This window comes from Schistocerca nitens, chromosome 6 (assembly GCF_023898315.1).
Source record: "Schistocerca nitens isolate TAMUIC-IGC-003100 chromosome 6, iqSchNite1.1, whole genome shotgun sequence".
In the NCBI taxonomy this organism is placed as follows: Eukaryota; Metazoa; Arthropoda; class Insecta; order Orthoptera; family Acrididae; genus Schistocerca; species Schistocerca nitens.
The window spans coordinates 678,761,127-678,770,513 of record NC_064619.1 but is presented as its reverse complement, the minus strand read 5'-3'; the positions used below and the strand labels follow the sequence as shown (position 1 = coordinate 678,770,513).

Sequence of the window (9,387 nt, the reverse complement as noted above, 5' to 3'; positions counted from 1 at the left end):
GGATGTCATTCGCAGGGTTTAGCAGTTCGTTGCAGATGAGGGTAAACTTGCCTTTTACGAGGCCACTGAATCTGCGATAAAATTCTGCTGGAATTCCATCTGCCCCTGGAGCCTTATTTTTCGTGCTTCCATATATAGCTTCTTCGACATCTTCTTCAGTCACTTCCGAGAGGAGAGTCTGTGCTTCCGCGTGGCATACTTTGCCCTGGAGGTTGATCATTAACTCGTCTTGAAGCTGTTCGTCAACCGGCTGACTAGACATTAAGGATTCAAAATGCTGTACGATTGCCTCTTTAATCTCTCTTTGCTTCGTCAGCTTCCTTCCATCATCAGTTGTTATTTCAGATAATATCTTGCGAGACGCCCTTTTGCTTTCACGAATGACATGATAAATGGAAGTAACCTCGTGCTGGGCTATGTTCTGGGCACGCGACCTTATGTGGTAGCCTTCCAGTTGTTTACGCCGTAGTGCTAAAATTTTTGCTTTAATTTTGTTAATTCTTTCGTGGTTGTCCACAACTGTTGCATCGCACTTGTACAAATCCCTTAGACACTGAAAGTAAAATTCTATAGTTGATTTGTACCAAAAGTTTTTGTCTTTGGAGTAGTTTATGAAAAACCTCCGTATTTTAGGTTTGGCATGTTTCAGCCACCAGTCAGTGCCAGAGTTGTACGAGCTAAATTTGCTTTCACACTCTCTCCATACCTTGTGAAATGCCTCCTGACAAGCATGGTCTTCCAGATGTGACACATTGAGCTTCCATGTGCCTCTACCTCTGAATGTCCCTTGTTTTATCAGATTGATTGTGCATATGTATGCAGCATGATCTGAAAAAACGGTAGGCCATACTTCGGACTGCAAAATGAGGTGTTTCCAATTGTGCGTTACATATATCCTGTCGAGACGGCTCGCCGAGTGACTTGTGGCGTGGGTGAAGCCAGGGGCTGCACCTTGCATATGTTCCCATGAGTCTATTAGTCGTAAGTCATTAACTATACGTTCCAGTTCAGTACACTTGTTGAAATTGGGAGTTTGGTCTTTGGCATGCAAAACACAATTAAAATCCCCTCCTAGGATAAGGTGTTCATATCGAGTTCCAAATAGTGGGACAATTTCTTCTTTATAGAACTCCGTTCTGCGGTGCCTGTTACTGGATCCTGAAGGGGCATACACGTTAATGAGTCGTATTTTGTTTATTGTGGCCGCTATGCCTTTACTGTTTGGTAGTTTTACTACATCTTGGACTACTATGCCCTCCTTTGTGAGCAGAGCCGTGCCCATTTCCGCTCCATGCCCTGGGTTTGTAATGGCGTTGTAGCCAGGTACGTTACCAAGCTCAATGTCTGTCACTTCTTGTAAAAGTATAATGTCACTGTCAGAAGCGTATATAAAATCTTTTAAGTTCTGTAGTTTAAAGGAACTATGAATCTTATTAAGGTTTACTGTCGCGATTTTGTATGCTTGTAGGTCAGACATTCTTCGTTCTACTTGATCTAACTTTAAAAAACATTCTTCCGTTTTGTCTCGCAAACGTCAGCTTTAAAACGCGTCTTAATAATATTCACCGGTAGCAAATGTTTCAGCGGTGTGTCCTTGTTCTTTAGAATGTTCGTTCGCGGAGACGTCGTCGTTGAAGATATCAGCCACCTGTGGGGCTAGCTTACAGTCTGTCTTAGTTTCTGAAATTTCTGTCATTTCAGCGTCGGGATTGTTATGGTCGCTTTCGTCTGCCCAGCTGGTTGAGGTTGTCGTCGTGGGTGGGACGAGTGAAGCTTCATGAGAGTGACTCGTTTCTTGAGGGTGGTTGGATGCTGTCTTTGTTGGTTTTCCTTGGACGTCTCGTTTTTCCAGCGCAGAAGGGGAACGCTCCCCAGAAACTGGTGTCGCTTTCGTGTTGCTACAGATCTGTTGGCTTAAGGTACTACCTATTTCCTTCGCTTTTTGTCGAAGTATGGGAGCTGTCTCCTCTGCACCTTTGCGCGCCAGCCGGCGTTTCTTATTTTTCTTCGGAGAATCGCCTCTCGACGGACTTTCTTCAGCATCCAAGTTAGTGTCGCTTTCCTGCAAGGTGTGTCGGTCTTCAGCTTCCGGCGGATCTGCTGCCTTAACAATTGCAGGCGCTTGTGTCGGTGGAACTTCAACTGTTTCCGTAGATTGGCGGGACTCTTGTAAGTCGTCAGCTATGACGGCACTGACGTCCATCGGAATTCCAGTGTTTAGAGAATTTGTATTTGCACACGATTCAGGGGCTGAGGAGACAGTCGGCCGTTCGCGTGCCACGGCGGCGTAGGTTCCAGGCAGTGTTGTCATCGCCGGTGGCCTGGCGGCCTCGCCGGCCGGCAGCTGTGCAACGCGCCGCTGTATACATTCTGCGCGAACGTGCCCAGGCTTCTTACAGGCGGCACAGGTTCGCGGTTGGTCGTCATAAATTACAATCCCTCTATATCCGCAGACATTGATGTACGACGGGATGTGCTTTTGTAACTCTACACGAAGCTGCCGTACGCCATTTAGTACTGGGAATTTATGCGCGCTTGACCATTTCTCGGCAAAGTTGCTGAGCACTTTCCCAAAGGGCGAAATTACAGCATTAATTTGGTCTGTTGTAATCTCAAAGGGTAACTCGAAGATTCGAATCGTGCGAATGCCAAAACCAGCATGTGCAACGGTGACTTCACCAACGTTTCCATCTGAGTGCTTAAATTTCATGACACCTCCGGAAGACTCAACTATTTTCTCGCACAACTCGGAACTACGCATTTTAACAAACACGACACAAGCTACAATCGACAGGTGGATCCCAGTTACATCATTAAAGGAAAGCTTCACATCTTCTTCTAACCAATTTTCTACTTCAAACGACCTGGGTCTGGCATATCGAGGATCAAAAGTAAGTTTCAACGTATCTTTTCGACTTGGTTGAGCCATCACTGCATGCTACTCATTACTTCTCGAAGCGTTCTATAACAGAGTTTTAAGCCGCAGCAAGCGCAAGACTTACCACGCGGAAGCACAGACGGCGCAGCGCACACCACACTACGTCCTACCTCCACGCCGTCCGCCGGCGAACTGAAATTTTTAACCCCGCCGGGAATCGAACGCGGGACCCCGCGCGCTGGAAGCGAGAATGCTACCGCAAGACCACGAGCCGCGGACTAACTGAGCTACCGAAGCACGACTCACGCCCGGTACGCACAGTTTTACTTCTGCCAGTACCTCGTCTCCTACCTTCCATACTTTACAGAAGCTCTCCTGCGAACCTTGCAGAACTAGCACTCCTGAAACAAAGGATATAGCGGAGACATGGCTTAGCCACAGCCTGGGGGATGTTTCCAGAATGAGATTTTCACTCTGCAGCGGAGTGTGCGCTGATATGAAACTTCCTGGCAAATTAAAACTGTGTGCCCGACCGAGACTCGAACTCGGGACCTTTGCCTTTCGCGGGCAAGTGCTCTACCAACTGAGCTACCGAAGCACGACTCACGCCCGGTACTCACAGCTTTACTTCTGCCAGTACCTCGGCTCCTACCTTCCAGACTTTACAGAAGCTCTCCTGCGTACCTTGCAGAACTAGCACTCCTGAAAGAAAGGATATAGCGGAGACATGGCTTAGCCACAGCCTGGGGGATGTTTCCAGAATGAGATTTTCACTCTGCAGCGGAGTGTGCGCTGATGTGAAACTTCCTGGCAGATTAAAACTGTGTGCCCGACCGAGACTCGAACTCGGGACCTTTGCCTTTTGCGGGCAAGTGCTCTACCAACTGAGCTACCGAAGCACGACTCACGCCCGGTACTCACAGCTTTACTTCTGCCAGTACCTCGTCTCCTACCGTCCAAACTTTACAGAAGCTCTCCTGCAAACCTTGCAGAACTAGCACTCCTGAAAGAAAGGATATAGCGGAGACATGGCTTAGCCACAGCCTGGGGGATGTTTCCAGAATGAGATTTTCACTCTGCAGCGGAGTGTGCGCTGATATAAAACTTCCTGGCAGATTAAAACTGTGTGCCCGACCGAGACTCGAACTCGGGACCTTTTCCTTTCATGAGCAAGTGCTCTACCAACTGAGCTACCGAAGCACGACTCACGCCCGGTACTCACAGCTTTACTTGCCCGCGAAAGGCAAAGGTCCTGAGTTCGAGTCTCAGTCGGGCACACAGTTTTAATCTGCCAGGAAGTTTCAAAATACAATTTCATAAGTGTGAAATTATCCAACTGTGTAATTGCGTAAACATGTGTCACTGTCATATAAAAATTTTTTGTTTCTCTGTTAAATAATCAGATAGCTGTGTAATTCTGTGTTGGAGAAATATGGTACCGATGTGTAAAGTTGTATAAGCAAATACCATATTAGCTAGGGCTCCTTGTGCTTGCCAAACACATGGTACACAAAGTAGGCGTGTACCCCCCTGAGGATTAATGTAATTATACCCTCAGGTGTTACAGATTACAGCAATTGAATGAAATGTATCACGGAAAACCTTTGTATCATTGTACTTCAAATATCTTTAAAAATAAATGTTTTAAGTACAAAATTAATCACTCAAATACGTGTACTGTAGCGCTAAACTGTGCGTCTTGTAAGATAATCTCTGTGGAAGTGTCGTAGTTATCGTCCTTCGAAAGCTAAGTTCTGCAGAAGTCAATGTACTTACCTCATCATAAACGAAAGTGAAATTCTTTGCGTATAGATATCGTAGTTATTACATACCTTACCGTGATCAAGAAAGTACTATAATGTAACGTATTGTTGTGCTACGGAAAAGGCTGTCTCATTGTAGCTATACCACAAAAGTTACTACTAAAACATGTTTTACTTTCCAGAATAATACAGAAAAACTGTGCAGATATAAAACAGAAACACCGCAAAAGCAATATTGTAAATTGTCACTCATTAGTAGCGTCGTGATAAAATCGTGTAGCTGTCACATAAACTAACCACTGTGTCATCTGGTATCTCACAGAAAGTACTTTAAATCCAGAATGTATTTTCAAGTAAACCAAAATGTTGCCTTAAAATCTCGTTAGAAGTACTGGTAAATGTTCTAGGTATGTGAGCCTTATAACCGTTACGTAATCGTGCAACTAACAAGCAAGAATGTACACACACAATAACACTGTGTCGTCTGTTCACAATAACAATGCATTCGCAATTTCTGTTTAAATTAGTTCTCTTGGTTCTTGACTGGATATTTAACTTCAAATATAGTTGCATATTAACAGATTCTAAGTCTGACAAAGCATACTAGTAAGGTAAAGTGAAAATTTATGGCAAAGATAAAGTTAAAAAGCAGATTATCTTTCAATAAACGGTTTTACATGTGAAATGTGGTGTAAACCTTTACTCTTCCTAGTACGCAGAGTTTCAACTTCAACGCAATTATCATGTGGTATATGTCGGATTCTGTGAGGTCCATTGTAAACTAGAAAGAATTTGTGACTCAAGTGTTTCTTCTTATGTGACAATGAATGAGCTTTAATGAGAACTTTCTGACCAATATATAATTTCTTTGCATTTGCTTTACCGTGTAGTTTTCTCCTTTTGTTTGCTGCAGATTTTATATTTATAATAGCCAAATCAATTATGTCTTTATGTCGAAGTTTACGTGTATTCGGGAAAGGTACAAGCTCTCTGATTCTGTTCGGTGGTTCTTCATTCTTCAGTACAAGAGTAGGTGGTAAAGCAGTGGAGTCATGAGGCATTTCATTCAGCACGTTTTGAAATAAGTGTAAATATCTGTCCCAATGCTGATGCTTTCTGTGACTATAAAGTCTGCAAAGCTTATTGATTTCTTTCATAATCCGTTCGGAGGGGTTACAATGTGGTGAGTACAATGAAATAAAAACAGGTTTGATTTTATGATTCCGAAGCAAGCGTGACCAAACAGTAGATCTGAATTGCGGTCCGTTATCTGAAATGACTATACTAACATGTCCAACTTCACGTAAGAAATTTTTAACAAAGGCGTTGGATACAGACCGTCCAGTGGCTTTACGTAACGGTGTGAAAGAAACAAATTTTGAAGTAAGTTCAACAGCGACTAGAACGTACGAAAGTCTATTAGACGTTCTGACAAGCGGTCCCAAGAGATCAACAGCAGCAAATTCTTTTAATTTAGAAGGAATGATAGGAAACAAATGAGCACGATGGGAAATAGTAGATGGTTTCTCCTTTTGACAAAGTTTACAAATAGACAAGACTCTTCGAATTCTCTTTTCCATATTGTTAAAATAACAAGTCGTTCGAAGAATATGATAACATTTTCGTGGAGCAAAATGTGCGTAGCTGAAATGAATGTACCAAATGAGCTTATTAACAAAATCGTCTGGAATGCAAAGTACCCATAGCTTGTCATCAATAGTGCAGCGTTTGAAGAGTATGTTGTTTCTAACCAGATAATAATGCCGAATCTGAGTGTGCGGCTTTTCATGCCATTTACTTTTGATGTCATTCCAAATCTGATCTTTATCTTATTCATGAGCAATGTCCTTTAAAGATGTGGTGATGAATTTTTCAAAGGCGACTTTCTGAATGTAAAGAATACTGAAATTTTTCTCGAGGTTGCCTTCTGTGTTACTTTTCTCAAGCCCAGCCGGTGCGCGTGACAGTGCGTCCGCAACAATGTTCTCCTTGCCGGGAATGTAGACTATTGTGAAGCGGAATTCTTGCAGAAACAATGCCCAACGTTTTAACCTGTCATGATATAATTTTGAAGACATAAGAAATTGTAATGCACGATGATCACTGTATACTTTTACGTGCTTACCAGAAAGAAAGAAACGGAATTTGTTAAATGCCAAAACGATAGCTAAAGCTTCTAATTCAGTAACGGAATAATTTTTTTCAGATTTTGTTGCACTCGGCTAGCAAAAGCAATGGTTTTCTGAACAGCAGTGTCATTTTCTATGGCTTCTTGAAATAAGTGGGCACCAAGACCGACTTTAGAAGAATCCGTGCTAAAGCAAAAATCTTGTGAGAGATCTGGATGAGCTAGTCTTGGCGCGTTAAGTAGCGATTCTTTCAAAGAATTGAACTCCAACTGTGCTTGTTCGTCCCAGTTCCAAATAGTATTTTTTCCAGTGAGAGAACAAAGTTTTGGTGTAACTAGAATTTGCATATTCAGAAAACGACGGTAAAAATTTACGAGACCTAGAAAACTGCGTATTTGTCTTTTTGTGGATGGAACTGGAATGGCTCTGATTGCTTCTAACTTTTCAGGATCCGGCTGAATGCCTTCAGAAGAAATAATATGTCCCAAAAACCTCACCTTTGACCTACCGAATTCAGACTTTTCCAAGTTAACTCTAATTCCAGATTCTGCGAAAATACGTAACAAACTGTTGAGGATGCGATTATGTTGTTCCCATGAGGCTTCTGCTATTAGAATATCATCCACATATAAGGTGATGTGATGTTTTAAGAACTCAGGTAATAGGGAATTTAGCCCGTGAATGAACACTGCCGAAGAAATGTTCAAAACGAAAGGAAGTTTCCGAAATTGATAACAAACGCCGAAACAAAGGAAAGCTGTGTATTTTCTACATTCTGGATGAAGTTCGATCTGATAAAAGCTGGATCTGAGATCAATAGAAGACAACACTTTTACGCCATTAAAATTTTGAAGTAGTTCTTCCATCGTTTGCGGCCTGTCTGTTTCAGGAATGATGATAGTATTGATTTGTCTCGAATCTAAGACAAGTCTGATCGATCCATTTTTCTTCTCAACAACATGTAACGGATTGATGTATGAGCTTACTGCAGGCTCAATAATGCCTTCGTCAAGCATAGATTGTATTTCAGTTCTAACACGGTCCCTATAATGTGCTGGAATTACGTATGGTCTAACACAAAATTTAGTATGCTCACGAACACGAAATTGGTAGTGAAATCCCTTGATTGTTCCTGTTTTGTGAGTAAAAACTGTGGAATGTGCTTGTAAAATTTCAAAAAGGTCCTGCCTATCAATGTTATTACAGTTCTCAATTGTTTGAATTTTATTCTGAATTAACTCATCAGTATCAAATACGCCGTCGATATCATCCCTGTCAGTACTTGCAGAGTGATTGTTAGTGTCAAGTTTCGTCGGAAATTCCGAACTGTTGTCTAGCAGAAGGTAAAGCCGATTAATTTCCTCGTCATGGTTTGAGAGCCAATCTTCAAATTTCAAAGCTATTGACTTACCTTCTTTCCCTAACCTTATTTCAGCATCGTGAAAGTTTAAGATTGCTATGTATTCATTCAAAAAGTCTACTCACAATATAATTTCCGTCGACAATAATGGAACAATAAGAAAGTTCATAGAGAAGCTGTGGCTTTGACAAAAGAATTCTAAGTTGGTTTGTTGGCGTACATTTACACTTTTTCCAACGATTGCACCTTGTAATTTAATCTTACGTAACGGAAGTGTTGGGCAATCGTTCGATTTGTTGCATTTGCTAAAGGCTGTTTCACTAATTACTGAAATGGGACTGCAAGAGTCAAGTACTGCAGTAAATTTTACATCATTTACAGTAATGTGAATCACAGGATATGCAATGTTGTTATGTTTTACGTCGTGTTCCTGGAGTAAGATGTCCCTAATGTCTTCCATTTTTACGTAATTACTAGCTACGGCAGCTGCGTCGTCAGTTTCAGAAGTACGTTTTGTGGCTGCCAGCGGTATGAGTCATTGCCTATTGTCTCTTTGTTGCCGCACGTCGTTATTGGGATTTGGAGACCTAACTTCTACAAATTCACCTTGTCTAGAGGACCCTGCTCTGTTTAAATCCCGCCAGTTCTGATGCAAATCAGGTCTGTCGTTACGATCATATCGTCTATCGTCATGTCGGTAGATTCCATAGTTTCTTTCTTCTCGGTCACGTGGTGGAGAATTTCTCCCTGAATCGTAACTGCACACTGGACCGTTGCGTCTAAAGTTATTCTGTATCCCCTGATAATATTTATTTTGGTTCCCATATTGGCTGTTTCTCTGATTGTCTCTGTGATAGTCATTACTGTGGAGAGGTGATCTTTCCCTGTAATTATTACTACTCTGCCAACGGTTGTCATACGGGTGGTGTCTGTTTTGGTCACGATTTGTGTTGTGAGAATAGCCTTGTCGCGTCCAGTCATTATTTCTTTCATCGCGGAATTGCGACGGATGTGACCTGTAATTGTTGTGTTCCTGTTTTCGCTTTCCGCAATTGTCAGTGTCATTTTCTAATTCTTGTAAGAGTCCCTGAAAAGCTTCAATGTCGTCTTTGCAACGTCCTACCAAAATAATATGTCGTAAACGTTCAGGCAATTTGATTAAGCAAATGCGGATGAGTTCTGAGGGGCTGTATGGGTTTGACAGGTACTGATTCTTGTGCAATATTTCAAAATATTTCACAAGACTGGAAAATTCAG

At 42.1% G+C, this 9,387-nt stretch overlaps 1 non-coding gene across 1 annotated transcript; it reads right to left on the bottom strand.

Annotated features, from left to right (window-relative positions):
* Positions 1-3,703: 3,703 nt before the first annotated feature.
* Positions 3,704-3,778, bottom strand: Trnal-caa (transfer RNA leucine (anticodon CAA)). The gene has a single exon. It is a non-coding gene; the product is annotated as a tRNA-Leu (tRNA).
* Between the last annotated feature and the right edge of the window lie 5,609 nt (positions 3,779-9,387).